This window comes from Urocitellus parryii, chromosome 5 (assembly GCF_045843805.1).
Source record: "Urocitellus parryii isolate mUroPar1 chromosome 5, mUroPar1.hap1, whole genome shotgun sequence".
Lineage (NCBI taxonomy): Eukaryota > Metazoa > Chordata > Mammalia > Rodentia > Sciuridae > Urocitellus > Urocitellus parryii.
Window position 1 is genome coordinate 103912985 of NC_135535.1, and position 16302 is coordinate 103929286.

A 16302-nucleotide genomic window follows, 5' to 3' on the forward strand; every position below is an offset into this window, starting at 1 on the left:
TATCTGATCTTGGGGAAATGAGAGACAGATGAGCCATGGAGTATTAAGAGGTCCCCATGAATGCTGGTTGCTCAAAACAACAGTATATGATGGGCTTTATTTAATTCTTTATTGTAAATCTCAGTGTCCTTTCTCTTCTCTGCAGTTATACTTGATGAGATAAGATTTCTTTATAGAATCATTCTACATAAAATCATCTTTATAATTCTGGTTCTATGATTTACTATTTGTAGGGTTACCTATAAATTACCATGCACATTCTCTTTTCAAAAGAGAGACAAGAATGGGGCTCACTTGTTTTCAGTTGAATTAAGTGTTTATATATGTGTAGCCAGAGATAGTTTTGCACTAGGTGAGTAGGTGTTTGGGCACAGGGATGGTATTAAACACATCACAGAGGAATTTATGGATTACTGCAAACTTGCAATTCTCCTTTCCAGATTCAGACATCAGAATTATCAACTCATTGGCAGGAAGGGCCAGAGAACTGTGAGTGAAATGCTCTGAGTCACAGATATTCCTTCCATTATTACTACAATAGATTCTCTATCTACATTTCTTTTTCAAAGGATTAAACTCATATTTGGAGGATGAATTTAGCTCTGTGCTGGCATATTAATTTTGGATGTAATAAAATATTAATGCATATATATTATAGTAAGATGTTACATAGTTTAGGACTAGAACGAGGACGGTTGTTCAGTGATCTCCCACAAATACACAATATCAATTGTTATTCACACACAAACTGGCTTCATAAGATAAATAACCTAGGTGAGTGCCTGCTTTTACTATGATAAAAAAGAAAAGACACATTGAAGAATGGACGAAAATAAGACTTGACCATTTCCCAACCTCAAGTAGCCCACCATGAAGGGAAATGCATCCTTGGGAAATGGAAAAGAAATTAAGCCCAGATCTTACACTTGAAACCCAGGATAGGCCTGCCATACCGAATCTTGGTACCCCAAAGAGCCCAACAATACTGTCCCCATACCAGTAACCTCACACTGAGTCTCTGTAACTGTCCTTAGTTGGGCAGCAAAGAAACTGTTTCCACTATAATTATTCCAATCTGTAGCAGAAGAGGAGAAAGCAAGACTCTAAGGATCAGGCAGAGTGATGGCATAGGACTTTGTCTTGGAATTCAGTGCCAGACCCACCATGATCATACCCAGCACCAAGTAAGAATTAGAGGTCTCAAATGTAGAAGGGAGGTAACAGAGTAAGACCCGTGTGCTGGTGGGACAGACTCAAGAAGAGCCTGTAGCACCTGTGGCTGGTTGCAAGAATGTGGGGCCTTGAGTCCACCTCAGCAGTGGCAGCTCCTAACATTGAAGGCCTTGGTCCCTCCCAAGTTCTGTGTTGCCTTGGCAGGCTGGCTTCAAGGTGTGATATACAATTGCAGAATTGGTGGTCACAAGACTACCTACTTCATTTCTCCTCAGCCCCCAGAAGCATAACATGGAGAGAGTTAAGTCTTTGCATGAAAGTGAAAAGTTAGTTCAGCAGTTGTGACTGGGAGCCTCAGCTTCTTATCCATATAAATTATAATACAGCTCCTAAAGAAGAAGGACAAAGACTCTCAGGAATCAAGAAAAAGAAAGAAATAACACATAAGCATGTCCCAATTCACCTGATGGCACACTTCTCAACAGTAAACATATAGCTCAGAAGTGAGTGCCATGAGATTTTCATAGAACTGAAAAAAACTAGCCAATCAATAATACTGAATCCATAAAATCTATCATTTAGAAATAATGGAGATTAAAAGACATTATCAAACATCCAATTCCCCCAAATTGCCATATGTTACAATATCCCAATGCTGAACATATGTTCAAAGAAGTGAAATCTGTATGTTAAAGAGATATCTGTACTCCCATGTTTATGACAGCACTATATATTGTAGCTAAGAAATGGAAATAACTTAAATGCCCAGCTGATCAATGGATAAATAAATGAAATACAATGGAATACTATTTAGCCATAAAAATGAATTAAATACTTTCATTTGACATAATATGCATGGGTTAGGAGATAATTAGGTTAAATGAAATAAGTCAGGTAAAGAAAGACAAGTATCTTATAATCTCACTGTATGTCAAATATAAAAGAGTTGACCTCATAGAGGTTGAGAGTAGAATTGTGGTTACCATAGCCTAGAGAGTGTAGAGAATGGGAATGGAAGACAACAGACTGATCAATGAATAATGGGTTTTACTTAAGTAGGAACAAGAAGTTCTGGTGCACCATGGCACAGTAGGATGACTATAGAAAACAATAATAAACTACATTTCAAAAAGCTAGAAGAAAGTGTTTTGGAAGCTTTCACCAAAAAGAAATGAAAAGTTTTTGAAGAGACAAAGAAATGCAATGCATACATACATCAGCACGTGAATTTACTCAATTCATATGTACACTATGTCAGTACATTTCAGTTAAAATACATTTACTTAGATGAAAAATGAAGGAAAACAAAAGTGACAAGAAATGGGGAAAATTATATTGTTTATATATGATGGAAACAATAATATAAGAAAAGTATATTGGCAGATAAATTTGATAAGAATGGGACAGGAAGACAAATAGAATTTTCTGAAATACAGCAGAAGCTTACAGGATCTGGGGGATGGACTTCAAAGGTTGGCAAAGAGCACATAAGGATTTCCTCAGCAGCACTGAAGACCCTGGTGTAGGAAGGGCAATTGGTGTACATTGTGTGAACTCAGTACACCCCTCCTGCACAAAAGGAGGAAAATGATTTGCAAGAGTGATTCAAAGATGAGGTATTGAGAAGGTCAGAATAGAGGAAGAAAAGGTCCATTGGTTGATACTTTCATAAGAAACACGAAAAAGGCCCAGGAGAACAATATGTCTATGGAGCAAAAGATCAGACAAGGATATAAATGGATGCAATTTTTTAATTTACTCAAGTGAGAATTATTCATATGAATCAATAGATTTCTGCAGATGCAAGTTTTCTTCTTTTTTCCAGTGCCTCACAAACATCAAATGACTTAAAACTGGTTTTCTCTCCACTGGATGTAAACCTCTACAGAGATGATGACATTGTTTTCTTTAAATATACATACCCAGCACCTAGAAACACATCTGGAAATTGACAAATTCTGAAAACATACTAGTGTTATGAATAACAAAACAGGGATGCAGACTCTCAATATCGTCTTTGTACACCGCTCTCCTATATCAGGACTTGGAAGAAAGTTCATATTGTGTCTCATTTGAAGACCTATCTGCTGCATTTTTATCCTATCCCGGTTGGAGGCATTTTTACACATACTGAATAAATTCCACTTTGATGATTTACTTTGAAAAGAAAAATTACTGAACATGTTGTTTTCCAGAGAAAGGATTCCCTTCTTCAGGATATCAACCTACTCTTACATTACAATTGTGTATCTGTTGTCAGATGTCTCCCCAAAGGTCTGAATGGACATTCAAAATCACTCCCTGATCAACTTCAATAAATGTCTAATGGCTTCTTCCAACTCTACTTGTTAGTAACTGAATGATTCTTTGAAACAAAACAAAAAGGCAAAGGAGCATGTTCAAATCTCTTGACAACTTCTGATCCTACTTCTTTTGGGGAGGTACTAGGGATTGAATTCAAGGGCACTCAATCACTGAGCCACATCCCCAGCTCTTTTTTGTATTTTATTTAGAAGGCAGCAGACTGATCAGTGAGTTGCTTAGCACCTTACCATTACCGAGGCTGCTTTGAACTCGAGATCCTCCTGGCTCAGCCCCCAGTGCCACTGGGATTATAGGCGTACACCACCTTGTCCAGCTTATCCTACTTCTAAATTCTGTTTTCTTTAATGAGAAGGATGTGTAAAGAAGCCAGATTATTTTAGTCACCATAACCTACTTTCCATCTCTGTCTCACACTATTTAGTTGGATCTTTTCTCATCTCTAAATGGGATATTAATATAAATTGTCATTTTTGATACATTTGAATTTTTCCATTCTTTAACAAATGTTAACTTAGTTGTAATGACTATTTGTGAAGTGAAAATTTCTGAGGATAAAAGATTGAAAAAGTAATTCTACTCTTTTTCTACTCTGAGTTCAAGTTCAGGGGATTGGGCTTATTAAAAAGGAGGTAGACTGCCACAGACAGACAGGCAAACACACAGGTATATTTTAATACATAGAATAATATGTTCATATTATATAAAATATATGTATACATATGAATATATATATACACATATATGTATATATATATGTATATGTATGTGTATGTATATATATATATATATATATATATATATATATATATATATATAATTTCTGGAGTCAGCCATTTAGAACTGAACTTACAAATTCCTTCCTCCTAAAGTTGTCTTCAGACACTTCATGGAATCTCTATTCTGACACCATTGAATCCATTCCCCACTCCCATTACTGGGGAAGGAAAAGATTCCACAGCTTTCCTGAGACATGGAGGTCCCAATTCCAACCCTAGACACCCATTGTACTGGTTATGTTCTTCCACAGGATTTTGCGTTTGGATGGAGGAGGTGGACCCTGCTCTGGGCGAGTGGAAGTGAATTCTGGAGGAGGATGGACTCCAGTATCTGATGGGAATTTCACATTACCCACTGCCCAGGTCATCTGTGCAGAGCTGGGGTGTGGCAAGGCAGCATCTTTTCTCTTGGACCTGCCCCTCAGAGAGGCCAGTGAACAGGTCTGGGCTGAAGAGTTCCAGTGTAAGGGATGGGAGCCTGGCCTCTGGTTCTGCCCCAGAGTGCCCTGTCCTGCAGACAGCTGCCACCATAGAGGGGCTGTGCAAGTTGTCTGTTCAGGTAAGACTCACAATAGGACTTTAACCTTTTTCTACACTCTGTTGTGGTAAAAAATGTGAGATGTTGCTGAAAGCCTGTCTTCTCCTGCCAGAATACACAGAAGTCAGGCTCATGAAAAATGGCAGTTCTCAGTGTGAGGGTCAAGTGGAGATGAAGACCTCTGGAGGCTGGAGAACACTCTGTGCCTCCCACTGGAATATGGCCAATGCCAATGTAGTTTGCCGTCAGCTGGGCTGTGGAGTCGCCATCTCCATCCCAAAGGGAGCATACTTTGTGGAAGGAGGAGATGAGATCTGGAGAGACCGATTTCACTGCTCAGGGTCTGAATCCTTCTTGTGGAATTGCCCTGTGACTGCCCTGGGTGTTCCTGCCTGTGCCCATGGAAACACAGCCTCTGTGGTCTGCTCAGGTAAGAGAGGCCAGGGCTGACTGGTACTCAGTTTTCTCATTGAGTGACATGTCTCTAAGAGCAGACAGCATGGAGGACAGAGTAGAAATATGAGACATTCCTTGGTGTAATATGATTCTTCTTGGTGATCATTCATTCTCTAGACCCTGTCAAATTTTATTCAGAGGAATTTTTTTGATTGGCAAAGTCTAAAATTTATTATTACCTATATAGTTTAAGCACACAGAGAAACAGAGTAAGATAAGGAACACACATTTTGTTCTGCAAAGTTATCTCAAAGCTTAAACTTTTGCTACCACATTTGCTTCAAATTTATTATTATTATATATGTCTATTCTTACTAGCTATAGATGATAGTAGAATGTATTTTGATATATTATACATACCTGGAGTATAAATTCTCATTCCTCTGGTTGTACATGGTGGAGAGTTACACCAGTCATGTAATCATAAATGCTTATAGGGTGATAATGTCTGATTCACTCTACTATCCTTCCTACCCTTATATAACTTCCCCTCCTTCCATTCCTCTCTGTATAATCCAAAGTAACTCTATTCTTTCCTATCACCCACATACCTTATTGTGAATTAGCACCTGCATATCAGAGAAAACATTTGGCCTTTGGTTTTTTGGGATTGGCTTATTTCACTTAGCATGATAGTCCACCCGTTCAATCATTTACTGCCATATGCCATAATTTCTTTCTTCTTTATGGCTAAGTAATATTCCAATGTAAATATATACTATATTTTCTTTAACCATTCATTAGCTGAAGGACTTCTATGTTGGTTCTCTAACTTAGTTATTATGAATTTAGCTGCTCTGAACTTTGATGTGCTGTATAGCTACAGCATGCTGATTTTTAGTCCTTCAGGTATATGCTGAGCAGTGGGAAAACTGAGTCAAATGGAGGTTCCATTCCACGTTTTCTGAGGAAAACCTACATTGTATGAGTGTATTTCTCCCTGTATACTTCCCAACATTTATTGTTACTTGTATTCTTGATATTTGCCATTACAACTGAAGTGAGATGAGTTCTTAGTGTAGTTTTAATTTGCATGTCTCTAAATATTGGAGATGTTGAATTCTTTTTATATATTTGTTGACCAATTGTATTTCTTCTTCTGTGAAGTATCTGTTCAACACCTTGGCCCATTAATCTGCTGGGTTATTTGGTGAAGGAGTGTGAAGTTTTTGAGATCTTTATATATCCTGGAGATTAATGCAGGTGACAATGATTTTCTCCTAAAATGTAGGCTCTTTCTTCATATTCTGGATTGTTTCCTTTGCTGTGAAGAAGCTTTTTAGTTAGAATTTATCCCATTTGTGGTTTCTTGATTTTCCTTCTTGCACTTTATAAGTCTTGTTAAGGAAGTCAGTTTCTAAACTGACATGGTGGAGATTTGAGCCTACTTTTACTACTATTAGGCACAGGATCTAAGGTCTCAAGCCTTAGTCCTTGATCCACTTTGAGTTGAGTTTTGTGCACAGTGAGAGATTTGGGCTCAATTATATTTTGCTACATATGAATTTCCACTTTTCCCAGCATGGTTTTTGAAGAGGCTATCTTTTCTCCAATGTATTTTTTTGGACCATTGTCTGCTATGAAATAACTGTATTTATGTAGGTTTGTATCTTTGACTTCACTCTTTAGCATTGATCTATCTGTTTTTTTTTTTTTTTTTTTTTGGTGACAACACCATGCTGCTCTTTATAACCATAGCTCTGTAGTATAATTTAAGGTCTGGTATTTTGATGGCTCCAGTTTTACTTTTATTGCTAAAGATTGCTTTGGCTCTTCTGGGTCTCATATTTTTCCAAATGAATTTTATGACTGATTTTTCTATTTCAGTAAAGAATGCCATTGGAATTTCTATTAAATTTGAATAGAGCAATCGAGAGTATGGCCATTTTGGCAATGTTAATTCTGCTATCCATGAACATGGAAGATCTTTTCATCTTCTAAGTTGTTTTTCAATTTCTTTCTATAATGTTCTGTAGTTTTCATTGTAGCGGTCATTCATCTCTTTTGCTATATAGATTCCCCAAAATTTTAAATTTTGAGGCCATTATGAATGGGGTAGTTTTCCTGATTTCTTTTGGTGGATTCATCCCTGATGTATAGGAATGCAATTGATTTATGGGTGTTAATTTTATATCCTGCTACTTTGCTAAATTCATTTATTAGTTCTAAAAGTTTTCTGTGGTATTTTTTGGGTCTTTCAACAGGGTTATAACATCAGCAAATAGGGATTGTTTGAATTCTTCCTTTCCTATTTGAATTTATCCAATTTCTTTCTTCTCTCTTATTCCCTTTGCTAGAATTTTAAGGACAATGTTGAATATAAGTGGTAAAAGAGAACATTCTTGTCTTGCTCCAGTTCTTTGAGGCAATGCTTTCTGTTTTTCCCCATTTAGTGTAATGTTGGCCTTGGATTTAACATATATAATTTTTACAATATTGAGGTATGTTCCTACTATCCCTAATTTTTCTAGTGTTTTGAACATGAAACCATGTGTATTTTTAAGTGCTTTTTCTGCATCTGTTGAGAAGATCATATAATTCTTGTCATTATGTCTATTGATGTACTGAATTATGTTTATTGATTACTGTATGTTGAACGAAACTTGCATCCCTGGGATAAACCCCACTTGATCATGGTGCACTATTTTCAATATTTTTGTATGAGATTTGCCAGGATTTTAATGAGAGTTTTTGTATCCATGTTCATCAGGGATATTGGCCTGAAGTTTTCTTTCCTTGATGTGTCTGTGTCTGGTTTTGTTATCAGGGTGAAAGAAGTTTCATAGAATGAGTTTGGAAGGATTCCCTTCTTTTCTATTTTATGGAATAATTTGAGGACTATTGGTGTCGACTGTATTCTTGACTGATATTCATTTTCTTTCAAGGTCTTGTAGAACATGGCTAAGAATCCATCTGGTCCTGGGATTTTCTTGATTTGTGTGCTTTTCATGTGACTTCTATTTCAATGCTTGAAATTGATCTGTTCATATTATTTATGTCCTCAAAATTCAGTTTGGATAGGCCATATGTCTCTAGGAATTTATCAGTGTTTTCAAGATTTTATTTTTTTATTTTTTTGAGTATAAATTTCCCAAATATCTTTCTGATTATCATATGTATTTTAGTGATATTTCTTTTTTTTCATCACAAATTTTAGTAATTTTTGTTTTCTCTCTCTTGTCTTAGTGGCTAAAAGTTTATCAATTATGTTGATTTTTGCAAAGAACCAACTTTTAATTTTGTCAGTTTTTTGAATTATTTATTTTGTTTTCATTTTATTGATTTCAGCTCTAATTTTTATTTTTTTCCTGTTTTCTACTGTATCTGCTGTTTGTTTGGTATTCTTTTTCTAGGGTTTTGAGATGTAATGTTAGGTTACTTATTTTTTGACTTTATATTCTTTTAGTGAATGAGTTCAATGCAATGAAATTTCCTCTTAGTACTGCCTTCATAGTGCCCCAGAGATTTTGATATGTTGTGATATTATTTTCATTTCTCCTAAATATTTTTTTTTATTTCATCCCTGATTTCTTCTGCTACCAATTGGTCATTCAGTAGTGTATTATTTAATCCTCTGGTGTGAATAGCTTCTATTTTTAATTATATCATTGATTTCTAATTTCATTCCATTATGATTGGATAGAATGCAAGGCATTATCTCTGTGTTTTGTATTTTCTAAGAGTTGCTTTGTGGCATAATATATAGTCTATTTTAGAGAAGGATTCATGTGCTGCAAAGAAGAAAGTGTCTCCAATGATTGATGGTCGAAATACTCTATATATGCCATTAAAGTCTAAATTATTGATTGCATTATTTAGTTCTATGGTTTTTTTCGTTTTTGTTTGGAAGATCTATCCAGTGGTGATAGAGATATGTTAAATTCACTCAGTATTATTGTGTTGTTATCTATTTTTTTTGAAATTGAGAGAAATTTCTTTCATGTGCATAGATGCTGCCTTTTTTGAGGCATATATATTTACAATTTGCTATATCTTGCATATGTATCATTCCCTTAAGCAGTATGAAATGTCTTTCTTTGTGCCTTATGATTAGGTTTGGCTTGAAGTTCACTTTATCTGATATGAGGATAGAAATCCCTGCTTGTTCACATGATCCATATGAGTGATATAGTTTTTCCCATCTTTTCACTTTCAGTCTGTGAATGTCTTTATCTGAGTGGTGAGTCTCTTAGTGAGGGTATATTGTTGGGTTGTGTTATTTTATTCCAATATCCCAGTCTATGTCTTTTTATTGATGAGTTTTGCCTATTTATATTCAAATATATTATTGAGATATGATTTGTATTCCCTGATATATTGTTTTATATCTGTTTTTTAACTTGATTTAGTTTATTCCCTTCTCCCTTTGATGATTTTCACTTTTATTTTTAATTTTTTTCTTCATGGAATACTTTTCTTAGAATGTCCTGTAGTGCACACTTTCTAGTTGTGATGTTTTTTTTTTTTAAATTTTGTTCATCATGGAAGGTTTTGATTTCTTCTTCAAATATGAAGCTTAATTTTGTTGGATATTATATTCTTGGCTGACATCCTTTTTCTTTGAAGGCTTGATGTATATTATTCCAAGACCTCCTGGATTTTGGGGTCTGGTTTTAGAAATCAGCTGAGATGCAAATTGATTTCCCTCTAAATGTAATGTGACATTTGTTTCTAGCAGCCTTAAGAATTCTATCCTATTGGGTATGTTATGTATTTGAAAGAATGAAAGGAAGAAAGAAAGAAAGAAAAAGGAAGAGCAACAGAAATGAAAAATATATTTTATTTTTTTCTCACCATTACCTGACTCATGAATTTAGGAATGCCTCTTGGCTGTTGCCTCTTGGGATCTGTCATAAGGTTGCAGTTGAATGTCATGGGGAACTGAGATCACTTGAAGACTTGACCATGCTGGGAATCCAGGATAGTTCATTCACATGGCTGGTAGCTTGAAGTTCAACAGGAGGCTGTTGACAGAACTACCTGCAAATGTTCTCTCCCACATGATACTCTCTATACAATAGATATGCCATAAAGCAAACATCCTAAAGTGAAGGAGGTATGACTTTCTAAGCTAGGTTTCTATGTCAAGACATTTGGGCTTCACCACATTCTATTGCTTATAGACAACTCACCATGGTCAGCCCAGGTTCAAGTGAAGGAGAAATGGACTCCAGAGGTCAATGGATAGAGCATCTCAGATTTTGTGAATATGTTTTAAATCTATATGTGTTTTGAATATCTGACATTGTGTATTTTCTAAGTTGTAATTTTAGCACTATTATAGTGGCCTTAAATATCTAAAACTTATAGATTACGTAGGAATGTTAGGTTCTCTCACCATGTCTCTCAAGTCCCTGTTTATGGTTTCTATCCTTATCTTTCTGTGCTTTACTCTGTGTATTTTTCTGTGTTTTTATGCTTTGTCATTTCTATTCTGTAATAATCTAATGTTTTTGACTCACCCTTGGGTTCTTATTTTTAGCTCTTGACTTTTTAACTTGCCAATTTTTACTATATATTGGTGATAATTTCTCTGCCAAGATGAACATCATGCCATTTAATAGACCAATTAAAAATGATTATATAAATTAACTATAAGGAAACACCAATACTAATATGTAAAAATCTTTTCCATTTTTTTCTCATTTTTCCTGTTTGTTTTCTACTAAACTCTATTTCATGTGGTGTTTTGGATCAAAATTGTTTTTGAGAAACTAAATAAATAAAAGGATTTTATTTTGCCTCTTCCAAGTATTTTATTTTAGATCACATTACACAAAAACAATTGAAGTTTTGAGAAATTTGGCACCATCCCTGTGACAAAAACCCTTTTAGTTCACAAAATATTATACAAGTTTCCTGGCTGTCTAACATGATTTCTCTTCTTTGGTCCAACCTAAATTATATTTGTGTATGGCCATAGCAATCTGGCAAACATGCTGAGATTTTCAGTTTCGCCTTTAAATCTGATGTGGGCAAGTGCCTCCAGGGAAAATTGCTGATCCCACTTTTCACTTTTCTCTTCACTTGAATCTTAAATTCTAGCTATCGTGGGAGCTGTACAATGTTCTCAAGAAGTACTAACATATGCCTACTTGCCTAAAGTCACTCCTAGTACTTGACATAAAGCCCAAAAGTGTCAGAGTCAGAAGCAGAAATCTCCATTAGGAGAACAGTTCTGAAGATAGGAAATTACTGATTTTGTCCTACAGCTTTCAGATGCCATCACTAGATTATTATGTACTTTAATTCAGTTTCATTCTCTTTTTTTTTCCTTTTTTTTATTGGTCATTCATAACATTACATAGTTCTTAATACATCATATTACACGGTTTGATTCAAGTGGATTATGAACTCCCCCTTTTACCCCGTATACAAATTGCTGTATCACATCAGTTACCCTTCCATTGATTGACATATTGCCTTTCTAGTGTCTGATGTATTCTGCTGTCTGTCCTATTGTCTACTATCCCCCCTCCCCTCCCCTCCCCTCCCCTCCCCTTTTCTCAATCTACCCCTTCTACTGTAAATCATTTCTTCCATTTGTATTCTCTTGACTTACCCCTCCTTTCCTCTTATATGACATTTTGTATAACCCTGAGGATCGCCTTCCATTTCCATGCAATTTCCCTTCTCACTCCCTTTCCCTCCCACCTCTCATCCCTGTTTACTGTAAATATTCTTCTCAAGCTCTTCGTCCCTACCCTGTCCTTGTTTACACCCCTTATATCAAAGGAGTCATTTGGTATTTGTTTTTTAAAGATTGACAAGCTTCACTTAGCATAATCTGCTCTAATGCCATCCATTTCCCTCCAAATTCTATGATTTTGTCATTTTTTAATGCAGAGTAATACTCCATAGTGTATAAATGGCACATTTTTTTTATCCATTCATCTATTGAAGGGCATCTAGGCTGGTTCCACAGTCTTGCTATCGTGAATTGAGCTGCTATGAACATCGATGTAGCAGTGTCCCTGTAGCATGCTCTTGTTAGGGCTTTAGGGAATAGACCGAGAAGGGGAATAGCTGGGTCAAATGGTGGTTCCATTCCCAGCTTTCCGAGAAATCTCCATACTGCTTTCCAAATTGGCTGCACCAATTTGCAGTCCCACCAGCAATGAACAAGAGTGCCCTTTTCCCCGCATCCTCTCCAGCACTTATTGTTGTTTGACTTCCTAATGGCTGCCAGTCTTACTGGAGTGAGATGGTATCTTAGGGTAGTTTTGATTTGCATTTCTCTGACTGCTAGCGATGGTGAGCATTTTTTCATGTACTTGTTGATTGATTGAATGTCCTCCTCTGAGAAGTGTCTGTTCAGGTCCTTGGCCCATTTATTGATTGGGTTATTTGTTATCTTATTGTCTAATTTTTTGAGTTCTTTGTATATTCTGGTTATTAGGGCTCTATCTGAAGTGTGTGGAGTAAAGATTTGTTCCCAGGATATAGGCTCCCTGTTTATCTCTCTTATTGTTTCTTTTGCTGAGAAAAAACTTTTTAGTTTGAGTAAGTCCCATTTGTTGATTCTATTTGTTAACTCTAGCGCTATGGGTGTCCTATTGAGGAATTTGGAGCCCGATCCCACAGCGTGTAGATCATAACCAACTTTTTCTTCTATCAGATGCCGTGTCTCTGATTTAATATCAAGCTCCTTGATCCATTTTGAGTTAACTTTTGTGCACGGCGAGAGATAGGGATTCAGATTCATTTTGGTGCAAATGGATTTCCAGTTTTCCCAGCACCATTTGTTGAAGATGCTATCCTTCCTCCATTGCATGCTTTTAGCCCCTTGATCAAATATAAGATAGTTGTAGTTTTGTGGATTGGTTACTGTGTCCTCTATTCTGTACCATTGGTCCACCCTCCTGTTTTGGTACCAGTACCATGCTGTTTTTATTACTATTGCTCTGTAGTATAGTTTGAAGTCTGGTATCGCTATTCTGCCTGATTCACACTTCCTGCTTAGTATTGTTTTTGCTATTCTGGGTCTTTTATTATTCCATATGAATTTCATGATTCTTTTATCTATTTCTACAAGATATGCTGTTGGGATTTTGATTGGCATTGCATTGAACTTATAGAGAACTTTTGGTAATATCGCCATTTTGATGATGTTAGTTCTGCCTATCCATGAGCAGGGTATATTTTTCCATCTTCTAAGGTCTTCTTCAATGTCTTTCTTTAGGGTTCTGTAATTTTCATTGTATAAATCTTTCACCTCTTTTGTTAGGTTGATTCCCAAGTATTTTATTTTTTGGGGGGATATTGTGAATGGAGTAGTTGTCCTCATTTCCGTTTCAGAGGATTTGTTGCTGATATACAGGAATGCCTTTGATTTATGCGTGTTGATCTTATATCCTGCCACTTTGCTGAATTCATTTATTAGCTCTAATAGCTTCTTTGTAGACCCTTTTTGGGTCTGCTAGGTATAGAATCATATCATCTGCAAATAGTGATAATTTAAGTTCTTCTTTTCCTATTTTTATGCCTTTAATTTCTTTTGACTGTCTAATTGCTCTGGCCAGTGTTTCGAGGACTATGTTGAACAGAAGTGGTGAGAGAGGGCATCCGTGTCTTGTACCAGATCTTAGAGGGAATGCCTTCAATTTTTCTCCATTCAGAATGATGCTGGCCTGTGGCTTATCATAGATTGCTTTTACAATGTTGAGGTATGATCCTGTTATCCCTAATTTTTCTAGCGTTTTGAACATAAAGGGATGCTGTACTTTGTCGAATGCTTTTTCTGCATCTATTGAGATGATCATATGGTTCTTATTTTTAAGTCTATTGATGTGGTGAATAACATTTATTGATTTCCGTATATTAAACCAGCCTTGCATCCCAGGGATGAATCCTACTTGATCATGATGTATAATTTTTTTGATATGTATTTGAATCCGATTCGCCAGAATTTTATTGAGGATTTTTGCGTCAAGGTTCATTAGAGATATTGGTCTGTAGTTTTCCTTCTTTGAAGTGTCTTTGTCTGGTTTCGGAATCAGGGTGATGTTGGCCTCGTAGAATGAATTTGGAAGTTCTCCCTCTTTTTCTATTTCCTGAAATAGCTTGAAAAGTATTGGTGTTAGTTCCTCTTTAAAGGTTTTGTAAAACTCTGCTGTATACCCATCCGGTCCTGGGCTTTTCTTAGTTGGTAGTCTTTTGATGGTTTCTTCTATTTCCTCAATTGTTATTGGTCTGTTTAGGTTGTCTATATCCTCCTGGCTCAATCTGGGCAGATCATAGGACTCAAGGAATTTATCTATGCCTTCACTATCTTCTATTTTATTGGAGTATAAGGATTCAAAGTAATTTCTGATTATCTTCTGTATTTCTGAAGTGTCTGTTGTGATATTGCCTTTTTCATCCCGTATGCTAGTAATTTGGGTTCTCTCTCTTCTTCTCTTCGTTAGCATGGCTAAGGGTCTATCAATTTTATTTATTTTTTCAAAGAACCAGCTTTTAGTTTTGTCAATTTTTTCAATTGTTTCTTTTGTTTCAATTTCATTAATTTCAGCTCTGATTTTAATTATTTCTTGCCTTCTACTTCTTTTGCTGTTGTTTTGCTCTTCTTTTTCTAGGATTTTGAGATGAAGTATGAGATCATTTATTTGTTGGTTTTTTCTTTTTTTGATGAATGAACTCCAAGCAATGAATTTTCCTCTTAGAACTGTTTTCAATGTGTCCCATAGATTCCGATATGTTGTGTCTGTGTTTTCATTTAACTCTAGGAATTTTTTAATTTCCTCCTTGATGTCTTCTAAAACCCATTGATCACTCAGCAACCTATTGTTCATTCTCCAGGTGATGCTTGCTTTTTCCTTTCTTCTTTTATCATTGATTTTCAGTTTCATTCCATTATGATCAGATAAGATGCATGGTATTATCTCTACCCCTTTGTATTGTCTAAGAGTTGCCCTGTGACATAGTATATGGTCTATTTTTGAGAAGGTTCCATGTGCTGCTGAGAAAAAAGTGTAGCTACTTGATGTTGGGTGGTATAGTCTATATATGTCAATTAAGTCTAGGTTGTTAATTGTGTTATTGAGTTCTATAGTTTCCTTATTTAACTTTTGTTTGGAAGATCTGTCCAGTGGTGAGAGAGGTGTGTTGAAGTCTCCCATGATTATTGTATGTTGGTCTATTAGACTCTTGAACTTGAGAAGAGTTTGCTTGATGAACACAGCTGCACCATTATTTGGGGCATATATATTTATGATTGTTATGTCTTGTTGGTGTATGGTTCCCTTGAGCAGTATGAAGTGTCCTTCTATATCCCTTTTGATTAGCTTTGGCTTGAAATCTATTTTATTAGATATGAGTATGGACACTCCTGCTTGTTTCCGCGGTCCATATGAGTGATATGATTTTTCCCAACCTTTCACCTTCAGTCTATGTATATCTTTTCCTATCAAATGCATCTCCTGTAGACAGCATATTGTTGGGTCTTGTTTTTTGATCCATTCTACTAGCCTGTGTCTCTTGATTGGTGAGTTTAAGCCATTAACATTTAGGGTTATTATTGAGATATGGTTTGTTCTTCTATCCATATTTGTTTATTGATGTTACTAAACCTGATTTGTTATCCTCTTTGACTACTTTCCCCCCTTTACTGTCCTACCTCCCATTGTTGGTTTTCAATGTTATTTTCCATTTCCTCTTCCTGTAATGTTTTGCCAAGGATTTTTTGAAGAGATGGTTTTCTAGCTGCGAATTCTTTTAACTTTTGTTTATCGTGGAACGTTTTAATTTCATCTTCTAATCTGAAGCTTAATTTCGCGGGATACACGATTCTTGGTTGGAACCCATTTTCTTTCAGTGTTTGAAATATGTTATTCCAGGATCTTCTAGCTTTCAGAGTCTGTGTTGAGAGATCAGCTGTTATCCTGATTGGTTTACCCCTAAATGTAATCTGCTTTCTTTCTCTTGCAGCTTTTAAAATTCTCTCCTTATTCTGTATGTTGGACATTTTCATTATAATGTGTCTAGGTGTGGATCTCTTAAGATTTTGCACATTCGGCGTCCTGTAGGCTTCTAGGA

The 16302-nt window shown here is 35.9% G+C and overlaps 1 pseudogene; it reads left to right on the plus strand.

The window, feature by feature from the left end:
• The window catches only part of LOC113177481 (antigen WC1.1-like), a 210489-nt pseudogene that overhangs the window by 154336 nt on the left and 39851 nt on the right, over positions 1-16302 (plus strand).